Source organism: Mauremys mutica, chromosome 18 (assembly GCF_020497125.1).
Source record: "Mauremys mutica isolate MM-2020 ecotype Southern chromosome 18, ASM2049712v1, whole genome shotgun sequence".
Lineage (NCBI taxonomy): Eukaryota > Metazoa > Chordata > Testudines > Geoemydidae > Mauremys > Mauremys mutica.
In genome coordinates, this window is record NC_059089.1 from 16,575,991 (window position 1) to 16,600,372 (window position 24,382).

The 24,382-nt window shown below is 45.0% G+C and overlaps 1 protein-coding gene across 15 annotated transcripts in view; it reads right to left on the bottom strand.

Moving 5' to 3' along the window:
- DNM1 (dynamin 1) overlaps positions 1-24,382 on the bottom strand; it is a 102,246-nt gene that overhangs the window by 70,820 nt on the left and 7,044 nt on the right. The gene's annotated exons all lie outside the window — the stretch shown is intronic.

Below are 24,382 nucleotides of genomic sequence, written 5' to 3' on the forward strand. Positions count from 1 at the left end.
GTTTGGAGAATGAATCCAGGTTTAACCAAAAAAAAAAAAAATTGAAGGGAGTAATCCAAGCAATATCTGCAACGCCGGGTGCCTCCTCAGATGCTGTGAGTGCAGTGTTACCCTAAAGAGGGTTGGGCTAGTTAGTGAATCACGCAAGCCCTGCATTTTGGATTTAGAGGAGAGACTGCATTGCTCAAATATGCATATGGTATATGATCCTTCTGGAACAAAATCCATAGCAGCCAAGGGCTTGCCTCCACCCAGGCCTCCTCCTGACTGACTGCTCAGAGCCAGAAACTGCTGCCAGGTCATCAGCAACAGCAGCTCCTTCCAAAACCAATTCACCAAATGGTGAAATTATTAGAATACAGGATATTTCAGGGAAGGAAGGAAGCCCATCTATATCCATTTCCTAATGCTGACTTAGCAGCTACAGCCCATGAGCTTTTTTTTTTCTTTTCTTTTTCATCCAAATGCTTCTCTCTCTTTTTAAAGCTAGGCATACTTATTGCATCCACTGACGACCTTCCTAGTTTATGGACAGATTTTCAAAAGTGCTCAGCCATTTCCATTGCTCTCAATTGCAGCTGCTGGATGCTGAGCACCTCTGAAAATCTGACCATTTTATTTCAGTGCCTGAATGGGGATGGCATTCTTTTGAAAATCGGGCCCCTCTTCCATATATAAGCTACATTCTTTGTGAAGAAATCCTGCCTAAGTTCCATCAGTTCTAGGCCCCAATTCCCCCCTCCCTTCACGCTACTTTGACAGTAGTGTAACATCACTGACTTCAGCAGAGCTAATCCTGATGCACACTGGCATGGGCAGACAGACCCCAACATTTTAAGTCCTTGTTCTTGTCCTGCTATTGGAGAGAAGGTTAAGAGAGATGAGATGGTCTTGTGTTTCAGTCAACAGAGTGAGACTCAGAAAATCTGTTTTTAATTCCTGGCTTGCCCACAGATTTCCTGTCTGGCTTTATGCAAGTCATTTCACTTCTCTGTGCCTCCATTTCCCCATCCATACAATGGGAGTAATAATATTTTCCTATCTCAAGGGCTGCAGTGAGGATGAATTCAGTAAAGGCTTAGGAGGTGCAAAGCTACTGCTGTGATGGGAAGACATAAAAATAATTAGATAATCCCTACATCCAATAGCTCTATATAAGTGGTCTCCCAAGTGGGCTGCACGCACTCCAGGGGTTCGCAAGAGGATCCTTTGGGGTGCGCGGCAGGAGGAGCAGCACCAGAGCAGCACCACTTTTTTTTTCCCTTCGGCAGTTCAGCCAGGAGTCCAAGCGGCTTTCCCCACCCCCCTTCCCTTTTTTGCTTCGACAGTTCGGCCGGGAGCAGGGGGTGCGTGCTCAAAATATTTTTACTGATGGGGTGCGCGAACAAAAAAGTTTGGAGACCACTTCTCTATATCATAGCAGGTGAAAATCTGTTGTCAATTGTAATGTAATTGTAGTGTAAATCTGAAGTAACACCATGGAAGTCAATGTAGTTGCACTAGATTTACACCACTGCAACTGAAAGGAGAAAGTAACCCATTCTCAATATTCCAGTCCTTTCAAAAATCTATGTTCACTGGAGTCTTCTTTTCATTTCCCCTTTCCCAAAGAATACAGCCCTAGTTTCTTTATTCCACTGGTATTACAGCTAAAACCTTTGAGTCTCTATCATTCTAGGTGGCTAGCTACTGCCTCGTCTCCATTTATATAAAACATTGTGGGCAATATTCCAAATAAAGTCCCACTCTAGTGTTACAATAATTTCCTGTGACATAATTGATGTCAGTATTTATATGTCCCAGAACTGTACTGAGTTGTTCTTTTTAACTGTGATTATATCATGAGTGAATGATATCATATTACTACATAGTCCCTTCTCCAAAACACTGGTAGAATATATAAGGGCCCAATTCTGCATGTTACCAAGCACCTTGCGCAAGATGTCAAGTGCCCTAAATTCCCATGTAGTAGAGGGCAATGTGGGCCCTCAGCACCTTGCAAGATCAAGCCTTAACTGAACAAAATTGCTCTTCATGCTGATCTTTGTGTCTCTGTCTGCCCTGAAGCTTGCTTAGTATTAATACTTTATACGGATATGGTGTGTTTAACCTTATATTCTGCCCTTTGATAGTTTTTCATCCTAAGATCTCATATTGCTTCAAAGTTGTGAATTCAAAAAGCCTAACATTACTCCTGTGGCTCATGTGGGTTATTTGGTAGAAGAATTTTGCAGCTGTGCATTCGGGGTGCCGGCCCTTGTGTCCTGTAACTGTGGTCCCCCCTCCACTTTGGCCGGGTTGCCCTAGAGTAATAGAGGTACCGTTGGACTTCCCACTACCCTGGAGGCTAGCTTGACGCCTTCTCAGCTTGGTAAGACCTGCCAGAGCATACACTCCACAGTACTTCACTGTTGAACCCCATTCACCCCCACACCAATCCTGAGGTAGGGAGGTAGGATTTTGTGGGGGATTACTCCTGTGAAGTAGGTAAATATTTCCGCAGTTTTACAGAGAAGGAAACTGAAGAACCTAAAGTTTATAGACTCTAGGACTGGAAGGGACCTCAAGAAGTCATCAAATCCAGTCCCCGGCCCTCACGGCAGGACCAAATACTGTCTAGACCATCCCTGATAGACATTTATCTAACCTACTCTTAAATATCTCCAGAGATGGAGATTCCACAATCTCCCTAGGCAGTTTATTCCAATGTTTAACCACCCTGACAGTTTGGAACTTTTTCCTAATGTCCAACCTAAACCTCCCTTGCTGCAGTTTAAGCCCATTGCTTCTTGTTCTATCCTTAGAGGCTAAGATGAACAAGTTTTCTCCCACCTCCTTATGACACCCTTTTAGATACCTGAAAACTGCTATCATGTCCCCTCTCAGTCTTCTCTTTTCCAAACTAAACAAACCCAATTCTTTCAGCCTTCCTTCATAGGTCACGTTCTCTAGATCTTTAATCATTCTTGTTGCTCTTCTCTGGACCCTCTTCAATTTCTCCATCTTTCTTGAAATGCGGTGCCCAGAACTGGTTTATGGTGAAAGGTTTCCAGCTTGGGAGTCTAAAGTTGTCTGCACAGGGAAACCTTGTTCCAGTCAGATTGTCTTACGAATAAATTTCCCCACGTAGACAAGATTTAAGGTTAGTCACCTAAATCAGCAATCTGACTTTAATCTATTAGCCTGGGTGAAAATTAGCACAATTTGGTCCCTAATACAGAGTCAGGAATTTGGGCCCCCACCTCTGTATTAGCAGAGAATGTGTGGAGTGTAACCTGCATGGCTCCTATTGACTTTAACAGGAGTCAGGTGGCTCTAATGCTGCACAGCCCTTTGAAAAAATAGCAAACAGTGTAATGCCAATGAAAACAACTTCATAAAATTTACCCCGAAAAAATGAAGGAGGCCCTTTGGCTGGTTGTTTCAGTGATTAATATTATTTCCTCCTTGACTATCCATCTGCTTATTTCCCTCTCTGCTGACTTCTGGACAGATTCCCTCTTCCCACAATATGCCTGTTCCTTCCCCGCAATGCTTGGCTTTCCGGCAATACATCAGTGTCCCTCCTGCTTAGGTGGAGCCCATTCCACTGGTGGAACCCTACAGCTAAGGACTGGTAAATGCTGTAGCTAGCTGGCTGCAGGCCAGGCCAGGCGGAAGGCAGGGTGAAGAATGCTTGTCTGCTTCTTGCAGCAAGTTTAATAAACTGCTCCTGTAAATGAAGTACACTGACAGAGGCAGTGCAGCACTGACTACCTGCTTAGTTAGTGGCCTCCTTGAAAGAGGTGTTAGGCCCAGTTAACAGGAAGGGGAAGAACTGTATTAGCACCAATTTTGTTCTCTGCTTTGGAAGAAGGAATGTGAAGTGATTAAATTAAATCAGAGACAGGGAATCAATACAGGAGACAAGGACAATTACATTCCAGATGACTTGGGAAGACAAGAGCAAAAGGGTTAGATAAACTGGCTTATTCTATTCCATGAAGGAAATGTACGGTAATGAGGCCAGGGTAAAAAAATAGAAGATAGAAAACTATGCCTTCAGTGATAATATGCTACAGAGCTCTGAGCAACGAAATGATGAGGCCATTTCAGGTTTTAAAACAAAGGAGACCCTGGTGTGCTATAAAAGCAGTGTAATCTCTACATCTCATTACATGAAACATTGTACAAAATGTGGTGTCTGAAATATGATATTAAACAGGAAGCTGCTGTCTTGAACACATGACACAAAGTGGAATGGAGAGAATCTTATATTAACCAAAATTTTTTTTTTTTTATTTAACAGCCCTGACAATAACTTTGAAACTTTCTGACTTCCATGGCTTTTGAATGGGATCTGAATTTTCTCCATCCTACACTGCATCATCAGCTTAGGCTTCCTGCTGGGAAGTATCACTGCCCCCTCCCCGACCCCCACTGAAGGAGACAACAGTCCTATTCACATCATGGAGGTACTGATTTTCCATATATATTTAACTTGATTATTGGCTCCTACAGTTCCACAGAACGAAGTTTAAGGTACCAGTTTCAGGTAGCCATCTATAGCCATATATTTTATCCAGTTCCATTCAGAGAAATATAGGACTATGAACAAAGATATGAGAGAATGAAGGAGGACGCCCTCCTTGCTCATATGGTGCAAAGTAACAACTAGGGCCATGACCTGAGATAACACTCATGATAATACTTTGCACCTTTCATTATTCTCACAACAACCCTATGATATGAGGCAGGTATTGTTTGTCACATTTTACAGAAGGGGAAACTGAGGCAGGAATGCTAACTATCTTGCTCACAGAGGAAATGGATGTGAGTGCTGGGACTATAGCTCAGGAGTTCCTGGTTCCCAGGTCTGCATTTAGATTGTTACATCACCCTTCCTACTGTCATACAGTAGAGCACTGGCTTGTGATGGGCAAATTGGATTAAGTGGCCTAATAGGTCTTGTTCACCTCTAATTTATATTCCAAGACAAAAAGGTGTGTTAAAATAGAATTAGGGTGAAGAGTATGAGTATCAGTAATTTAAAAGTAAAAAACATTAGAGGGACATATTAAATAGCCCCACATGAATAATTGCAAACCCATGAAATACAGAGTTAAGGGGACACTTTAAAGAAACGTGTTAAGGTATGGAAATGCAATTAAGGCAACCTTAACTCTGCCTTATAGTGATGCCATGCAATAAATACCATTATGATCAAGGCATTTTAGTGTTTGTAGGCCCAGATTAAATTAGACTGGTTTCTACAGACATTCGGGTTTTTTAATATATTTTGTTCCTTTTGTAATTTCTATGAAATATATATTTGACTATCTAGGGTATTATAATTTGTTACTGAAAGTTACCCTAAATCCAGTGTTTAAGACAAGGTGAGGATCCTTAATAAAGAGAAATATTTGAATATAAGTGTTAAATACTACAGGATGAAAGGGGCTATTGTATTGTTTTATGTAGGAAGGTCTAAGGATATTGTTAATGGTTGCCGTCAAGCAGGTTCTTTGATCTATACACAATTACAGACCTGATTAAAGCTGATGAGTGTGCTAACCACCCCTAATTTGGGCTAAATGGAAGGAGCAGTTAAATGCCCCTTTATGTAGTGATAGCTAGAAACCATGACCCAAAGCAATAGACAGCCCAGCAAGGGGATTGGAAGCTAAGTCATGTGGGTTGAGGGGATCCCTGAGTCTGACTGCAAAATGCAAGAGCTAGAGAATTGATTGGTTGTAATTGTGCATATCTGTGTGTGTGTTGTTGGGCAGAAAGGGAAGGAAACAGAGGGGAATGTGACCCTGGAAGGAAGATGAGACACAGAGATGCTTATGGGCACAGTACTCTTTGGAAAGGCAGTCTTGGATTTCTGAGCAAGGAATCTGTCTGCTGTTGTTAAGATTTCAGGAAACAGGACTTTGTGTATGTTCTTTGTAAATAAACAGGATTGCACCAAAGAAATACCCAACTTGTATCATCAGTTTCTCTTCCTAACAGAAACAACTCTGCAAGTCTCTGAATGCTGGCTAACTGCTCAGGCAAAAAGTTTTTTTATTAAGTAAGAGGTGATTATTAAAGCTTTGCATGAGGGAATAAGTACCCTGTTGCCTCAATGATCTGATTCATCGCAGAAGGGGGCACGTTGGGTATATTGTGCTTGGTTCTGAAGCTTTGTTATAAATAGGATATTTTAGAGCAGATACAAAAGAGAGGAAGAGGAATGATAAGGGACTTGGGGAGAAAAAACACATACTTAAGACTGCTACTTCCATTCTTGCTAAAAGTGGGTTCATTTGCTGGTCTAGTTGTGTGAACTGAACTGTGCTCAGTTAGCAGAGGTTTGGTGACTGTCCATAACATCAGGATTAAATGTCACTGTAACAGATACAATATCCGAAACCGACCAGCCTGTGCTCATGACCCTGCCGTTCTGTGTGTGACGTTGCACTCCATAATGTTTTATGGAAATATGCTTATGAGTGTAAATATGATGTAACTGGAATATGCTTTATGCAAAAGGTCTCTTGTAAGGTATAATTAAAAGGTATCATTACCCATGAAAGTTTATGCCCAAATAAATCTGTTAGTCTCTAAGGTGCCACAAGCACTCCTTGTTGTTTTTGCTGATACAGACTAACACGGCTTCCACTCTGAAACCCATTACAAAGGTTATAACCTACCGAATATATTCATCCTATTTGTATGAATGTATCATCCTTGTATCTGAAGCTAGAAATCTGAAGTATAACTCTGAGGTCCTATTGTAATTATGCAAAGTGTGGGCCATTAATGGCGGTTTAGAATCTTGATGGCCCCCATTGACTAGGACAATTGGTTGTAAATGGTTTATTTACCTGCAAGCCTTCCTGTATACCTGTGTGCCAGCCCCTGAGTAATGAAGAATGGAGTCTTACAGTGACATGTGACCATGTCACATGATACTGGAATCCATCTTAAACCTTGTGCTTTTCCATTTAGAAGGAGGGGTGGGGACCCAGAGAGATAAAGGATTCCTACCTTGTGCCAAAGCTATAAAAGGGGGAGCAGCAGAACAAAGCGGGTCCCAGTCATGAGAAAGACCCTGCTTTTCACCTAAGATGCCTGCTGGAACTAACAAGGACTGTGCCGGGGAAAGGATTAGGCCCAGACTAGGAAGGAGTCTAGTCTGTGAAAGAAGCTTAATGGAACATCTCTGAGGGTGAGATTTACCTGTATTCAGTTTCATAATGTATTAGGCTTAGACTTGCATGTTTTGTTTTATTTTGCTTGGTAACTTTCTTTGTTCTGTCTGTTATTACCTGGATCCACTTAAATCCTACTTTTTATACTTAATAAAATCACTTTTGTTTATTGATAAACCCAGAGTAAGGGTATGTCTACACTACCTGCCGAATCAGTGGGCAGCAATCGATCCAGCTGGGGTCGATTTATCGCGTCTAGATAAATCGACCCCCCCGCCCCCAAGCGCTCTCCCGTTGACTCCTGTACTCCACTGCCGCGAGAGACGCAGCAGAGTCGATGGGGGAGCATCAGCAGTTGACTCACCGCAGTGAAGATACTGCGGTGAGTAGGTCTAAGTACGTCCACTTCTGCTACGTTATTCATGTAGCTGAAGTTCCGTAACTTAGATTGATCCCCTCCCGCTCCCCCCCCCCCCCCCCCGTGTAGACCAGGCCTAAGTGATTAATACCTGGGGGAGCAAACAGCTGTGCATATTTCTGTATCAGTTTTATAGAGGGACAATTTATGTGTTTACCCTGTATAAGCTTCATACAGAGTAAAACAGATTTATTTGGGGTTTGCATCCCATTGGGAACTGGGTGTCTGGGTGCTGGAGATAGGTGACCTGCTGAGCAGTTTTTGGTTAAAGTCTGCAGCTTTGGGGGCGTGGACCAGACCTGGGTCTGTGTTGCAGCAGGCTAGCGTGTCTGGCTCAACAAGACAGGGTTCTGGAGTCCCTAGCTGGCAGGAAAAATGGGCTCAGAGGTAATCTCAGCACGTCAGGTGACAGTCCTAAGGGGGTCTCTGTGACCGAACCCATCACACTGTGCACTCAGGTACTCACTTCAAGGCTGTTGGATTAGAAAGAGAAGACACTCGATGGCTGAACCAATACAGAGGGATACTACAGCTCTCTCCTTACAATGGAGGAGGATCTGTTGCATTTGACTGTCCCATTTCAACATTTTCTATCTGTAAGTTGAAACTTACATCTCTCTGTCAGTTTCCCTCCTTCTCAAAGTATGTAGGAGCCATGTCTACTTTTAGCTGCCAGTCACTTAAATAAGGATGTACAGACCCTTTGAGGCTTATGAAGGCAGCCTTCCTAAGCCAGTAATACTCAATTTCAGGTTTGCCTACAAAAATACCTGTGGAACAGGACAGAGACACTATCACTGATGAGGTGGTGAGGAAGTGGTCTCAGGGAACTTGACTAGATCACACTGCACATCAGTGGCAGTCAAGAATAGAATCCAAATCTCGCAGAACCCCAGCCAAAGTTGTGGGCTGTCTGGTTTACATCTTCAAAGGGTCATGTGGTAGGAGTAGCACATGATACACGCAGGCACTGTGCACAGCCGTCTAACACTCCATTTCTTTTTTTTAATAACATGAGAAATCACAAAGCCATACAAAATAATAAATCCTCAGTTTTCCCACCCCTCCAGAGTATTCTTTGGGCTGAGGTCAGAGTCAGCTGGGGCCACCCAGCATCCTTTTCCTGCTGCAGTGCATGGCATGTATTCTCTCATCAGCTCGCTGTTGCTCTCTGTGACCTGGCTGATTTGTCCTGTTCTCCTTTCCTGCCCAAAACTTCCTGTGTGGCTATTTGAGCCTTCCCTCTCTGAGTCCTTTTTAAACTTCTCCTTCGACATCTCTGTCTCTTGGTCGTGTTGCTGGTAATTTTCTACTCTCTCCACTTTTACCCTCCCTGCAAATAATTTGAGGGAAGTATCTTTTGGCTTCAGCTAAACTGTTATCATTCAGGTGTTTCCAGCTGGGTAGGCGGCCATTAAATTCAAATGACCCACCATTGTCCCTGGAATGGCATAGACTGACACAGTTCTGCCTGTCCATGGTGGATTTGACATTTACACTTAGGGATTAATTGAAACAGCAGTTGTCATAGTAACAGCTTCATAATATCAACCAGAATTCATAAACTGTACAGACAGATTTTCCAAATTGCCACATGAGTAAAACACTCATTCTGATCTGATGGCATATATTATAGGTTCGTAGATTAATTATTAACCATTGGTGCAATTTACCTTGGAATGTGGTGGATTCTCCATCACTAGACAAGTTTAAATCAAGACTGTAAGTCTTCCTAAAAGAGATACTTTAGCTCAATCAGAAGTTATGGGTTTGACGCAGTAATCGCTAGGTGAACTTCTCTGGCTTGTGTTATGCAGGAAGTCAGAGTAGATGATCATAATGGTCCCTCCTGGCCTTAAAATATGTTTATCTAATCAGCTGAAGTAATATCAGGTTGCAAAACAAACTCATTTTCCACCCCAGAGCAGCTTGGCCTCATTACATAGATTTGTACTGAGTATCTGATGTGTTTTAACCCTTTGGTTCTGACACAGGGGCACCTCCCTAAATTTAAAATGGGTTCGATGTTGCAGAGCTCCAGCAGCACCTTTTGAGCACAGAAAGCTAAGCAAGACAAGAAGCCACAGCCTCCTCTCCAGCAGGCTGTCAGCTTCTCCCTGCTTCTTTCTTCCTATTCCTACCAGGACGTTGCTACTTCTGGCCAGCATTCCTCTGAATCTATCATCGCTACCACCCTCAACCGACTAATGCCACTGGAACTTCTCCATGGCCAGCCAACACAACTCCATATCAGGCAACTCTTCTCAGTTGACTACCACCCATCACTCCTCTTCAGCACCCGGACTCTTCCTCTAACCACGCTCCTGCATCTCCTGCTGACCCTCTTCTAGGTCCTGCCTTCCCACTTTTCCTCATCTGCGACTGGTTTTTCCCACAATCCTGTCTTCTGGCTAGGCAGCAAGGCCGGCTCCTGGCACCAGCGCAGCAAGCAGGTGCTTGGGGAGGCCAAGGGGAAGGGGCAGCACATCCGGCTCTTCGGCGGCATTTCGGTGGCGGGTCCCTTGGTCCCTCTTGGAGGGAAGGACCTGCCGCCGAAGTAGAAAGCGGCACGGTGGAGCTGCCGCCGAAGTGCCGCCGATCGTGATCGTGGCTTCCCGCCCCCCCACCCCCCAGCTTGGGGCGGCAAAAACCCTGGAGCCGGCCCTGCTAGCCAGTGCTCTTGTCCCTCTCCAATCCCTTAGACTAGGGGCTCTCAACCTATTTACCATTGTGGGCCACATATGCAGCTCTCTATGTGTGTTATGTGGGCTGCATCCACACAATATATATACTACCTGTATGCCCTGAGGATGTCACATGGGTCAGAGTTGTGTGCTGACTGGGCTGTAAGCTGCCCACAAGTTGAGAACCTCTGCCTTAGATAGTGTGTCCAGTGGATCCCTCTGGCTGATAGGGATAAATCCATCACAGCCTATTATAACACATTTCTTATCTGCATAATATGGTACCACTGCTACTTGTGTGTGTAATGTGGTACTGGCAACACAATTGGATACAATGGGTCTTTATTTCTGTGTACACGTATCACATATTCTATGACACTGGTCACATTCCTGCATACAATGATTCATTATGTCAGAATACTTGAGTGCAAATGGTACTCCAAATCAAGTCAGAGACAATAATTCATGAATGTCAGAATACACACATGACAATGGAAACAAAATTAGACACAATGGGCCTCTCCTTCCACTGCCTTGCATCTTGAGTCACCATTTACACCAGTGTAAATTGGGTGTAAAACACTCATTCTGATCTGATGGCATATATTATAGGTTCATGGATTAATTCTCTCAGCCAGAGGTAACCAGAGGTCGGTGGTGCTCCTACCCTGAAAAACGCCCTCTATACCAGTAGCTAAGGGGGCTGGCGTAGAGGTGCTACAGCTGCTCTGATGCAACCCAGGTATTCTCCTTACTGGGAACCTAGAGATTCTCCTTGTGTAAATCCAGCCAGCATGTCCAAAACTGACCTTATGATTCTATCACACGGCTACCTCTCTGATACTTAACTTTTTCTGTGTTTCCTTTCCCTTCCCACTGTGGCAAATGTGCAGGATATTTGTATCTACAGGAGCTCTATCACCCTTGCTGTCTTCCCATGTCTCTCTCAAATCATGTATATTTCATTTGGAAGAACTATGTACATCAAACAAAGTAAATACACACATACAGACTGAATAAGAAGTAGCCATATCTTATTACAAACACACAAATGCAGTACCGCAAAGAAGAAGAAATAACTACATCCGAATTGCACATTTCTTTTGTGATGGGCTATACAATCATTCTCTAGGTTGCCAGTTAAAAGCAAGTGAAGGTCAGCAATGAGCTAAAGCTAACAGGCTGCCAGATGGCCACATGAAATGTGTTTGGTGGTCTCAGTCTAATTCCCAATGAACAAGTGTCCATGGCACAAGAACTACCGTTATAATCGGCACTAAATGGCATTTCTGCTGGCAGCCTCCACAAAGAGGCCAAGGACTGAACTGACTGTGAAGAATGAACTCCCCTCCAGACCATAGGAGTTCTCTCTCTGTGTTGGGGCTGAAGCCCAATTGTAGGAAAACTTGCTCTGTGCTGTACTTTTCTGGGAATGCACAGAGGATGACAGTAACCAGGTTGCCAGTCTGTCACCGCTTACCTGTACTTGTTTCACACAAGAAGCTGGACCTTGTCCCTAGCACAGGCTGAGTGGGCTGTACCTATCTTGATTTGACTCAGATACATTATGATGTTTACCTGCTACTGTACATTGTCTCTGGGTGGCATCTGTACATGTTATTTCCTCTCTTTATCACCCACTCTTTGCCCACCTCTCCTTTCTTCGTGTCTCTCTCAACTCTTTCCTGCCTGTGCCTCTCTACTGGTCATCAGGATAAGGGGCCAGGTTTTCCGGTCACTTGTATTGATGTGAGTCCCTGAGCTTGATTTTCCTCCCACACCAGTTTTGCACTGGTCTAACTCCATTGACTTCAGTGGAATCACTCCTGTTGTACACCAGGGAAGAGAAGAATCAGACTCACTGGGTTAGATTCAAAGTTGTGTTATGACCCCTTTGCATCAGCCTAACTGGTCCAGGACTTCTGCCAAGTGCCGAGCTGGCTCCACCAGCTCTGTGCCACCTCAACAGGAGTCATCTCGTGAAGGAGGCCTTCAGGGGCAGTCTAGAGAAAGGCCAGGGCATTCTTATGTCCCAGCCATTCTGCACTCTTGTAGTAGCCCAAGGGAGCCATTGCAGCAGGGGGATAACCTAGCCTGCACCAGGGTCTGAACTGACACAGGGATGAATTTGCCCTATTGACTTCAACAGAATTATTCACATTGCTGTAATTCCACTGAAGTCAATGATGTTACTCTGGATTTACACTGATACTAACAGCAGAATCAGGCCTCACGGTTCTCAATGACTGGGATGAAGGTAGAGATGGTGCATCCCTTACCCATATGCCACTAACACATCCCTGCACAGAGCAAAACCTAAACAAACAAATAATTATAATAACTACTAGGGGGCTGCGTTACACAACATAATGTAGGGACTTCTGATGTGAAGCTTTCATTCTGTCCTTAGCTGATCCTGCATAATATATGAGCTAAAGTCCCTATGCACAGAGAGGTGAAGTAAGGACAAACTAAATGCCTTTACTTGGAATTTCCTTGTTTTGGAGGATTTAAATTAGATCCTACAAATATATTGGGTGGGGGGCTGATATTTATTCTTCCTTTTTCTTTACAGTAGTTGTATGAAAGTTGTTACTAACTGAAAATAATAGAAAATCAGTGTATGAATACAGTAAGTCACGCTGCTGTGGCTGTCCATTGACAGCTTTATGGCTTCAGGGAAGACAAGAGGATTTTGTGGGGAAAACAAGAACGACAATTATGGGTAAAAAACTGTTAATGACCTTTTGGCAGGTGTGTGAATCTGTCAGTGCACTGAGAAGTGAATCGTTCTGATAACAGTGGGCTCCCTGCTGTTATGCTAGGGCCAGGTGGCTGAGGCCCAGTCAGTAATGTAGGTAGCACCATATGTCTGTTTTTCACTCCCCTCTTTCCTCCCATCTAGAAATGTAACTTCCAGTTTCAGAATTGTCTCCATCTTAAAGGGACCAGCTCCTCAAGGAGATGTGACAAAGAAGGAATTATTGCCATTCAGAGGGAGGTGATCTGTACCTGTACAGGCCCCCGGGCCATTCAGCACGAGAACTTTGTACAGGACCATCCATAGGTCCAGTCTGAAAGAGGCCCTCAGTATTGCAACCTGCATGTGTTAAAAAATCACTAACCAGGCCCTCAAAAATCATGATATTGGCTTAAAAATCTTGTGTTTTACATAATAATAAATGATGGTTATTTTTGTTTACCTTTTTGTTTGGAGGCCTTTATGGGGCACGCTGCTTCACGTTTTGAAGCTTTGCTTCGCAACCAGGAGGGCTAGAAACTAGAGTCACAGTCATAGAGTTTAAAGCCAGAAGGGGACACCAGATTATCCTGCCTGACCTCCTGTATATCACAAGACGTCAACACCACCAGCACCTGCACACTGACCCAAACAGCCAAAATTAGACCAAAGGAAAACTGAGATTCCCACCTAACCACTGGACTCCAAAACCTGGGACTTTATGAAAAGCACCAAATATCACATGATTTGTGATAACATCATGAGAGGTTGCAACACTGGGACCATGTATGAAGGACCTCAGCTCCAGTCCTGCTCAGGAGCCTGTACCAAGCCCCAGCTCTTCCCTGCATGGGAACCTGTAGAAAAGTGCCAATGCAGCTCATGACCTTAGTCATCCTCCTAACTGAGGGCTTGAAGGTCTGAGCAGGACACACATACTCCCAGCTGCCATTACACTAGGGACTTGTCTGCATAAACATTTAGTTCCTAGCAAGCTAGGGTATGACTCTTCCCTGCACTGGCCTGCTGCAGACAAAACGTCCAAGTGGACCCATTTTAAAGAGGACCAGGTCAAAGCACCATAACAAACTGTTAATGTGCGTCTGCAGGGTCCATACGGACAGTTACTCTGTTGCAGACTAGTGTTGTAAATTCACATCCCAATTTGCCACAAACTAAGTATTTATGTGGACAAGCTCTGATTCAGATCTTCTCCCCAGATAGTGGTGACTGGGGATAATTCTGCTCTTCTCACTAATGCCATACAGAGCTGTGACTTTGGAAATCATGTCTCATGACTTCGGCGCTGTGTGACATTGCCACTAGGGGGTCCCTGTGATGCAAACAAACTGGATCTGCATACCTGTGGCCCTAGTGATCATCGATTAATAATGATTTAGGATATCACTCTATCAGAGCAGCAGCTTGAAGAGGGATTATCTGCCTTCCTTCAGTTACAGGGCAGCAGACAAACCAATCCAGGAGAGAGAACAAGTCCCGGAGGGATAATTTTGTTCCCCTTTCCTGACAACACAGTGGAAATCAACAGTTTCCATGGAAACAAGTCAGTTTGATGCCTATGCATTGCCTGCATCTTGTGTTGCTGCATATCAGGCCCATGCTGAAAGATTCTTGAGCCACAGCCATGAATGTTTGTTCAGAGTTTGTTTTAGGGAATATGGGACATGATGCATCCATGCAGTACCCACTGTCTTTACTGATTGCATTACATATTTCAGCAGAGCTCTCTGCTGTCACAGATAGAATTAACCATGAGTATCTTCCCCCTCCTCCATTCTGATGGATGGACTTATCCACAGGATCCCTCCCAACTAGCGTCCTGCAGATGGATTAGCCCTGAATACAGGACAACATAAAGCACTGGTAGGAAAGAACACAGGCTGCACTGACATAAGGACAGCCCCACCTCCAGCTGCCTGAGTGTGCCTGTGTGTGCACTGATTTCCTTCCTCTGCACTTTGGAGACAAGATCAGTAGAGGGATTTCCCTGCTTGAAGATTGTTCCTGCTTTATGGACGAGGACAATGTATAGAATGGTACAGCCTACAATGCCAGTGTCTAATCCCCAAAAGTAATATCCCATTATAGCAAATGCCACATTGACTCTAAGCTGCAGAACCTGGGACTTTAGGGGAATACAGAATGCAATGCTGGTGCTGTGCAGCTTCCTCTGGGATCTTGGGGTGCCCTGCAATATTCAGGGTAAAACAGGATCCAGTGCTGGTTCTGTGCAGCAGTATCATGAATTTCAGGAGAATACAAAACCTGATGCACAGTAGATTGCAGCACTGGGAATTCCATGGTAACAGACAACTTAGGTCTGGGTCTGGAAAAGGAAGTCTGGGAACCCCAGAGAAATACAGGAAGCAGGGCTGGTTCCAGGCAGAAGACCCTGGAATTGTCAGGGTAATAAAGAACGTAGCACTGGTTTTGGGCGATGACATCAGGGATCCCAGGGTAACAGTGATTGCAGTTTTGGTTCTGAGCAGTTCTGGGCCTCTAGAATGCCAGGGTTATGGAGTGCTAGCAAAAGCATATGCTCCACTCTAGGAGCAGGTAAAATGGATCCTTCCCTTCTGCAGTGCTATTGATTTCTCACCTTAGCAGAAACAGAAAGGACACATTTGTTTGGGTTTCTTCCTGTATTGTCGTGATCCCTGAAGTGAATTTGTGTGCTAACAAAATCCACCTTTCCTGCTTAGAAAAGCCAGTGTGTGTGTGTGGCTCGTTGTGCTGTGTACCTTAGCTATCTGCATGACTCCATCCCAGAACACCCCTGGAGCTCACAGGAGGCCTCCTTCCGGGGTGATGATGCCATCAAGCACCAAAGACATCCTAGGGCACCAAATTAGTGCAAACCGAATGACAGGAGTAAAAGGATCCAACTTTGATGGTCATGCAGGGATAGGGACGTCTCCTCCTCAGGGTTGCAGTGAACGCTAATGACTCTGCAGTAACACTTGCTCCACTCATACCCAGTGCACTAAAACAGCAGGACTACTGACTTGCTGGCAATATTGGTTTTGCCATGGCAGAGAGAGCTCTAACTCTCCAAAATACCACCTGTATAAATAGTGCCCAGCATCTTGGCAGGCAGAAAAATAACAGGACAACCCACACAGTAACACTGGAGGGAGGAAATGCCTAGTTGCTGTGAAAACTCCAGCCACCATCAGGTACTGGTGTTAAAATGAGTTAAGACTGAAGATAGCATCAGCCTAATGCTTGTGCTATGATTTTCAATGGGCTAATCTGACTCAGTGATGTAAAGGCTGGCTGTGGTCAGGATACACCTGAGAACAGACAAAAGAATGTTGTGAGTAAAGACAGGCTCTTCAGTGTCAAGATGCCATTACTTGGCTGTAAAGGGATGGGTGGTGTGCTGTGGCATTTGTCAAAAGTCAAGACTTGGCTCCTGAATGGTCAAGTACTCTGGCCTGTCAACGCACACAGACATGTTTCATGTGTCCTGTAGGCCTCTCTGCAGAACGAGGATGAACTGTCCTTCTTTGCACCCTCTCTCTCCCTGGAGATAGGAAGCTACCATATAATAAAAGGCTTCCAGCTAGTAAGACAGGGGTGGGCAAACTTTTTGGCCCGAGGACCACATCGGGGTTGCAAAACTGTATGGAGGGCCAGGTAGGGGAGTCTGTGCCTCCCCAAACAGCCTGGCCCCCGCCCCCTCCCACTTCCCACCTCCTGACTGCCCCCCTCAGAAATCCCCGACCCATCCAACCCTTGTCCCCTGACTGCCCCCTCCCGGGACCCCCTGCCCCTAACTGCCCCTCAGGGGCCCTACCCCCTAGCCAATCCCCTCTGCTCCCTGACCCCTGTCCACTCCCCTGCCCCCTGACAGGCCCCCTGGGACTCCCATGCCTATCCAACCCTCACCCCTTTACCATGCCGGAGCCAGCCACACCACCACGCTGCCCAGCAGGAACGGCGGGCCAGAGCGCTGGCGGTGTGACACGCTGAGGCTGCGGGGGACAGGGGACAGCAGGGGAGGGGCCGAGAGCTAGCCTCCCAGGCCAGGAGCTCAGGGGCCGGGCAGGATGGTCCCATGGGTCGGATGTGGCCCATGGGCCATAGTTTGCCCACCTCTGTACTAAGGCCATGTATATAGGGCATGCATTAGTTTTATCCGGTCAAGACTCTAGGGGTATATCTGCAGAGCAACTGGGAGTTGTGATTCCCAGTATGGGTAGACAGACATGCACTAGCTCTGCTTAAACTAGCACACTAAACAACAGTGTGGACATTGTAGCATGGGCAGAGGCTCAGGCTAGTCATCCGAGTTTGGACCCAAAGGGTCATGTGGGCTTGGATTTGGGTCGCTAGTTCAAGCTAGCATGGGTCTGTCTACCCATGCTGGGAATCACACCTCCCAGCTGCAGTGTAGATATACCCAAAGGGTCCTGGACTCTAGCATTTGCAGAGAGAGGACTAACGGAGAAAAAATGTAGTTCAGGAGATGTTCGATCACTGCAGCCTCTTCCATGGCACTTCCTACAATCACAGACTGCAGGGTATAGGGGGTGCTGTGGAGTATGGCAATCTCCCTTGGACTTGGATGCATTATCCTATGCTGTACAAAGGTGGGAAGGGCACTGGGAGGGGGGTAAGGCAGACTATCTATGGTCCATATTCACTATTACAAACCTGTAGAGGAGGAAAGTGTTGTGGAGCAGAAGCTAGACTCCCAGAGTTATCACAGGCTGTGCATTAGAGACACAGACACTGCAGGATAGGGTAGTCTCTCCAGGATGCATGCATGTTATCACAGACTGAAGACGTGCTGCTGTCCTAGAGAGAACATTAAAATGGTGCTGTATACCTCCAATCCCTGTCCGCCTGGAGAGGATGCAGGAATGGTACCAGCTCCTTGCTGTACATTGCACCTCTGCACTTTCAGATGTGATTAGGATCACACTGGCTGAAAACATGCTGTGTCAGAGACGCTGCTCCCCTAGCCCATGAGAAACAGCAGCTTGATCACTAACACCTCCAGTACAGCAAACCCCAGGCATTATACTGAGTTTAAAAACCAGACAGTCTGATTTCCAAACCTTGCAGCACTAAAGGAGGAAACAACAGCCCCAGGAGTGATTGGTCATGGAGGCTGAATCTCCATTCTCACCCCCAGAAGAAGATAATGTTTCTAGGTAAGGATTGGGACCCATTTTAAATGAACAGAGCTTCAACTCCTCTGTCACACCAAGTGATTCCTCTAGGTCAAGACAGGCATCCATTGGAATAGCAATGTGAGAAGAGTACTGATTTGAACAAGCAGGCAGCAGCTAAAACCCTGGACTTCCATTCTCATCACTCCTGTTCCTTATCATTCACTTTCTCAAGGAAGAAAAAAATTCACCCAAAGCCCCTCTCCCTGTACACACACCAAAACAACAAAAAAGCTCGGCAACCAAATTTTTAAAAGTGGCTTCTCATTTTGGGTGCTTCAGTCTTTGGTGCCCAGGATGAGACACCTTAAAGTTGTCTGAATTGATGCTGCTCAAAACAGAGGCACTCGGAATTAGGAGCCACTTTTAAACATGTTGCCCTTAAAAAGTAAAAGCCAATAAAATTCATTATCCGGGGATCCTTCCTCTGCTGGGTATCCAGCATATTAAGTACTCTCCAGCCAGGCTTCAAATGGAGAAAGTCAACATCACACACACACACAATGAATGACCCGTGGAAAAAGCAGGAACCCCACACAGCCAAGAAAGAGAAATCCTGCTATGATCTCTTCCAACCTCCACGCTGAAGTGAAGAAGGTGACCTGGTTTTGCGGCTGAAGCAGTATGACTGGCTCTGCAGTGTGACACATCATGTACCACCTCATCAGAGATCTCTAGAGTTCGCTCTGCCTTTTGGCCCTCATTCCCATCTGGCAACAGTTTTGCACTTGAGGCAGCCACCATGCTCAGGCAATTCCCAGCTATTCATAGAGGCATTTCTATTAGAAGTAAAAGCACAATCAGCTTAAGAAATAGCCAGAGATTACCAAAGAGATCACAGCAGCCAGAGAGAGAGCAAGAGAGAGCGGTAGCCTTTAGATGTGTATTTATTAGAATCAAAGGACCTTACCCTGATCTCACACCATTATAAATCAGGAGTAATTCCAGGGAAGTTAATGTAGCTACATCTGTATAAAATGTGTGAGTGAGTTGAGAATCAAGCCCATAAAAGATAAAGGCTTATTCTGTCATCCATTGCATTGTCCTGCCAGCGCAGAATTGTTCCCTCAGGGTAAGTCTGTACAGCAAGCTGGGAGCTATAATGCCCAGTGTTAGTTGACACATGGCTGGAGCCTAAAAATAGCAGTGTGGCCATGGCAGCACATAGAACATGAGGGTTGGAAGGGACCTCAGGGGATCATCTAGTCCAACCCCTTGCTCAAAGCAGGACCAAGCCCCAGATCCCTAAATGGCCCTCTCAAGGATTGAATGTTTGAGGGGGGGGCCATTTAGGGATCTGGATTTAGCAGGCCAATGCTCAAACCACTGAGCTATCCCTCCCCGCTGCTAGCTGTCTGAGTACATACCCATGGGGTTGGGCATGTTTGTACTTGGGTGGCTAGCCCAAGCAACTGCTTGTGCTGCTGTGGCCACACTGCTATTTTTAGTGCACTAGTCTGAGCAGAGCTAGCACGTGTATGTCTACTCATGCTCAGAGTACACCTCCCAGCTGCTGTGCAGACAAACCTTCAGGGAGACATCAGGATGTATGGTAAGGAGGCAGGGGCAGCTCTAGGAATTTGGCCGCCCCAAGCAGGGCGGCATGCCGCAGGGGGCGCGCTGCCGGTCGCCGGTCCCGCGGCTCCGGGGGACCTCTTGCAGACGTGCCTGCGGAGGGTGCGCTGGTCCCGCGGCTCCGGTGAAGCATCCGCAGGCACGGCTGCAGGAGGTCCACCCAAGCCGCGGGACCAGCAAACCCTTCGCAGTCATGCCTGCGGGAGGTCCGCCGGAGCCGCGGGACCAGCGGACCCTCCGCAGTCATGCCTGCGGGAGGTCCTCTGGTCCCGCGGCTCCGGTGGACCTCCCGCAGGCATGACTGCGGAAGGTCCGCCGGAGCTGCCTGCTGCCCTGCCGGCAAAATGCCGCCCCACGCGCGCGCTTGGCGCGCTGGGGTCTGGAGCCGGCCCTGTAAGGAGGCAATTGTGTTTTTCATTATAAACCCCTGTTCTTAGAAGTTTATAACTGTATGGGTGGGAAAAGGCTTTCTGAACTGAAAAGTGTCCTGTTAATTGTCATCATCAAAACACAGGGCCAGATCCTAAAGGACTAGTCTTTACTCAGGCTAGACCTGCTATGAATATAATGAACATGGGCTTCACAATTTTGCCTTTAGGCCTTTTCCCCTCCCAATGTACAGGAAATCAGCATAGGCTTTTTTTCCCCTTATCTGAGGAAGGCAGAATAACAGACTTTCCAGTGCTCTCATGGGAAGATTAGCTCTGCTCTAAAAAAAAAAAAATGTTTGCAGATGTTGAGAAGTGAATACTCAGTGTCTCTGTGGACTTCTGCCTGTTGATGTTCTGAGCAAAAGTCCTTTCATACAGCTGAGAAAGAAACTCTGCTCTGAAACATGGCTACGGTTTATGCTCAATCTTAACATTTTTACAATGCTTCAGCCACACTCCTTGGCCTGTTAGCTAAAATCCATGGCAGTATCAGTTTAATCTGATGTGTCCTATTTCAGGGAGACCATATCCTGCCTTGGCACCTCTGCCATCTTATATCCAGGGTGCAGTGTCATTGCTACAAAATGATTGCACTGACATGATAAACAGGACCTTGACAATTCCTGATACTTGTTACAGCAGCATTACACACTAGGGAATTCAACCTTCCCTCTTCATCCGTGTAGCTTTAACAGTGTGACCTAGACCCATATGAAACAGGAAGTGAGAAGTAAGGAGAGGTGGTGTTGGTGTAGTGAGTTATTAAAACAGCGCTTTTACTTCCAGAGACCTGAGTTCAATTCTTAAGTCACAAGTGAAAAGGAGTTGGGCTCATCCCAAATCCTATTTTGCATATCTCATAGATTGTCATGACTGACAATCTTAGGAGAGGCCCAGGTTTGTGTAGCCAGCCCCAAGCATTCAGAAACCATGAGTAATGTACTAAAAACATGAGATTGGTTTAAAAATCTTGAGTTTTTAAATATAATACATTTGGAGTTCTTTTTATTTGTCTCTGGGGGCTGGAGCAGTTAATGGATCACATTTTCAAGCTCTTTTCTGCAACACAAGGGCTAGAAACTTACTTTTTTTAAATACAGCAGCTGAGATTCTTAATTGGTAAAGTCCCAGGTGCAGGAATCAAGTTAAGAACAACAAATCATGAGATTCTCAATAGAATCGCAAGAGATGGCAACACTAGGTAGGGCAGCAGGAACAACTGCATTTGGGAAATGTGCACAGCATCTGCCCCCAGTATATCTTCATAAACACCTAATTCACACAAAATGGTAAGAAGAGATTTTGAGCATTAAAATTGAAATTCCATCCTTCATCCCCTCTGTTATGACTGGGTCTAGCAAGAGCTTCAGAATTGAGAACCATGGGATGCTTTACATACCATATTTGCAGATGGATTTAGGGTCAGATTTCAGACTCAGGGCTCCATTCTTCTCTTACTTACAGTGGTGTAAATCAGCTGCAATTCCAATTAAGTCAGTGGAACTACATCAGCACAAAACTGATGTAAGCAAGAACAGAATCAGACTTAGCAGCTGACTAGGATCCATGAGCTCCTGACTTCTAATCACAAGTCTGACACTCAGTCACTGTGTGGCCTTCAGCAAGTCACTTAACCTCTCTGGCTCCATTTCCTCATCTTTATAATGGGGATTAGGACAATTACTTAACTACTTTACCTCATCGACCATTATTTATTAGTGAATGATAGCAAAGCACTTTGTAGATGAAAAGCTCTACTAGGTGCAGCGTATTATTAATTGTTCTGAATATCTTGACTTTTTAGCTTAAATCAAGCTGTCAATATCATTTAAAAACCATTAAAACAGTGGTATTGCTTTAATAAATACTGATAGGATGAATAAGAGAGGATCATTCACGAGCATCGTCTTCAGCCACTCTTCACTACCACCCTAATATTTATATTTAGTAATACGCAATGAGAAAAAATACCTTCTGTGACTAACAGAAACCCATCAGATCAGTCCAAGTAAACAATATGTAAATTAATGCCTAGATGCCATGATGGATACATTACAAATGCCAAAGATGAAATTAGATAAAGAGGCTGGGGAAGAAAAAGAAGAGAGAGTTTTGGAGCTGTCAGAATTAGAATCAGACCCCTCCAGGTCTGAGCAGACTAGTTGAGACAGTGACTCTAGACATCCTGAAGTCCTGAGCTATATTCTGTACTAGGGTTGGTGGAGTAGCTGATCACGTCCCTGTGGACAGATCCCTGTGACTTACAATCACTGAGGTGCTTTCTGTTCTGGTTCATGATTGAAGCATGTACTTTTCTCACCAGATAAACCTAACATAATAGAAGCCATAACAGGAACAGCCCCTATTCCAACGCAATCTTGATTTATACTTCTCTTTTTTCTATTATCAGTACTGTGTTATTAATCCTTATTATTTGTCAGATCAGGGCCCCATTGTGCTAGGTACCGTATAAACATATAGTAAAAGACATTCCCTGTCCCAAAGAGCTTACAACGTACACAGCTCTCCATGTTTCTCTGCATGGCTCTATATGTGAGAACGTAGGAAGTGCTACAATTAAACACACTACTGATCCATCTAGTCTGGTATCCTGCTTCCTGCTGCATCATAACACAGATCCATCATATCTTGTAGTCTCTCTCTGATAGTGGCCAATCCTGGCTGGTTTAGAGAAAGGCACAAACTCTCCATATAATACACTTAATTATGCAGTACTGTCCCAAGGAGGAAATTTCTTCCTCATATCAGTTGGTGAATGCGAATTGCATGGATGTCTACAGCTCTCTGGCAAATCATCTCAGTAAATAAGAATACGGCTCCTCCATTTTAAAGAATTGCAAGATGAATGTCGTTGTCCTTATTACTGAAGAGTTTGGATTTAGCTATTCATAAAAGGGAGACCCTTTCTTTCCCGTATAACTATTGTCACTTCTCTTGCACCATCTGTGTTAAGATCAGAGCGCTTCCATTCATGAATTAAGATTATGTATGATGTGACATAGATTATCGTATCACATCTATGACTTAAGTAGTAGAGTTCTCCTGGTTCTACGGGTGGGGAAGTAAGATACAGAAAGGTTAAGTCACACAGCAAATGAGTGGCAGATCCAGGAATAGAATTTAGGTCCCCTGAGCCCTAGGCTTGTTCTTTAGCTACAAGTTCCACCTACCCAGTTACTTCTGTGTCCCCCTCCATTGGTGCTCCAGTTTTCTGAATCAGGATATGCAAAAACAGTTCTGAGATCAGAGGGAATGCTGTTTAACTGTGATGAGAGTGTTGTCCTGTTGCGAAGACTACATTTCCTACCATGCATCACAACACTGAGGTGTTTTTAAAATACAGATCTAGTTGTAGCTCTCCTCCCTACCAGCTGTGCCATGACTTGCTTCGTTATACATTGCAAAGAAGAAAGAAGGAAAGGATTACACCCAAAGATATTTTCAAAAATTCCATTTACCCTGTGTCTCATGAAGGCAGTGGCTTGACTATGGGTATTGGTAGCAGGTTACTTTTCATTCGGAGAGGCTTCCCAAAAAGAAGTTCATTTTATCGTGGGCATCTGGCCAGAAAACCATTACATTTTGGGTGGCTGCCTATAACCCCCTTAGCCACTCCTCTGGTTTTGCTACATAAGTGAACTGAATGAAAAATCCTAGCATTGGTTCATATGGGTGGAGCACACATAGGTTTGGCTCCCGCTTACAACTAAAATCTCGGCTCAGTGCACCATGGCAAATTTTGCTCCTGCAGCTAAAACACCAAGAGACAGATTTTCTTTGATTCATTAACTTTTATGTTAACTTGGTTGCTCTCTCAGGGGCTTATCCTGCAAGATGCTGAGCATCCTCTATTTGGAAAATCCCACAGACTTCTATGGGGCAAGATAGAGCCCTAAGTCAGTGCAAGCTAGGGATGCTCAGCATCTTGAAGCATCAAGCGCTAAGCCAGGCAAGGGAGGGGTTAAAGTTTTTATCTTATTTTACTGTATTAGAACAACATTTACAGATGTGGCCTCTGATTTGGAGCACCTCAATTTCTGTAACCAAACTTGAGGCACCCACTCAACTGGAGCTGTGGCTGCTCCGCCTCTCTGAAAATCAGGCCCGAAATGTCTCAAGTTGGGTCTCAAAACG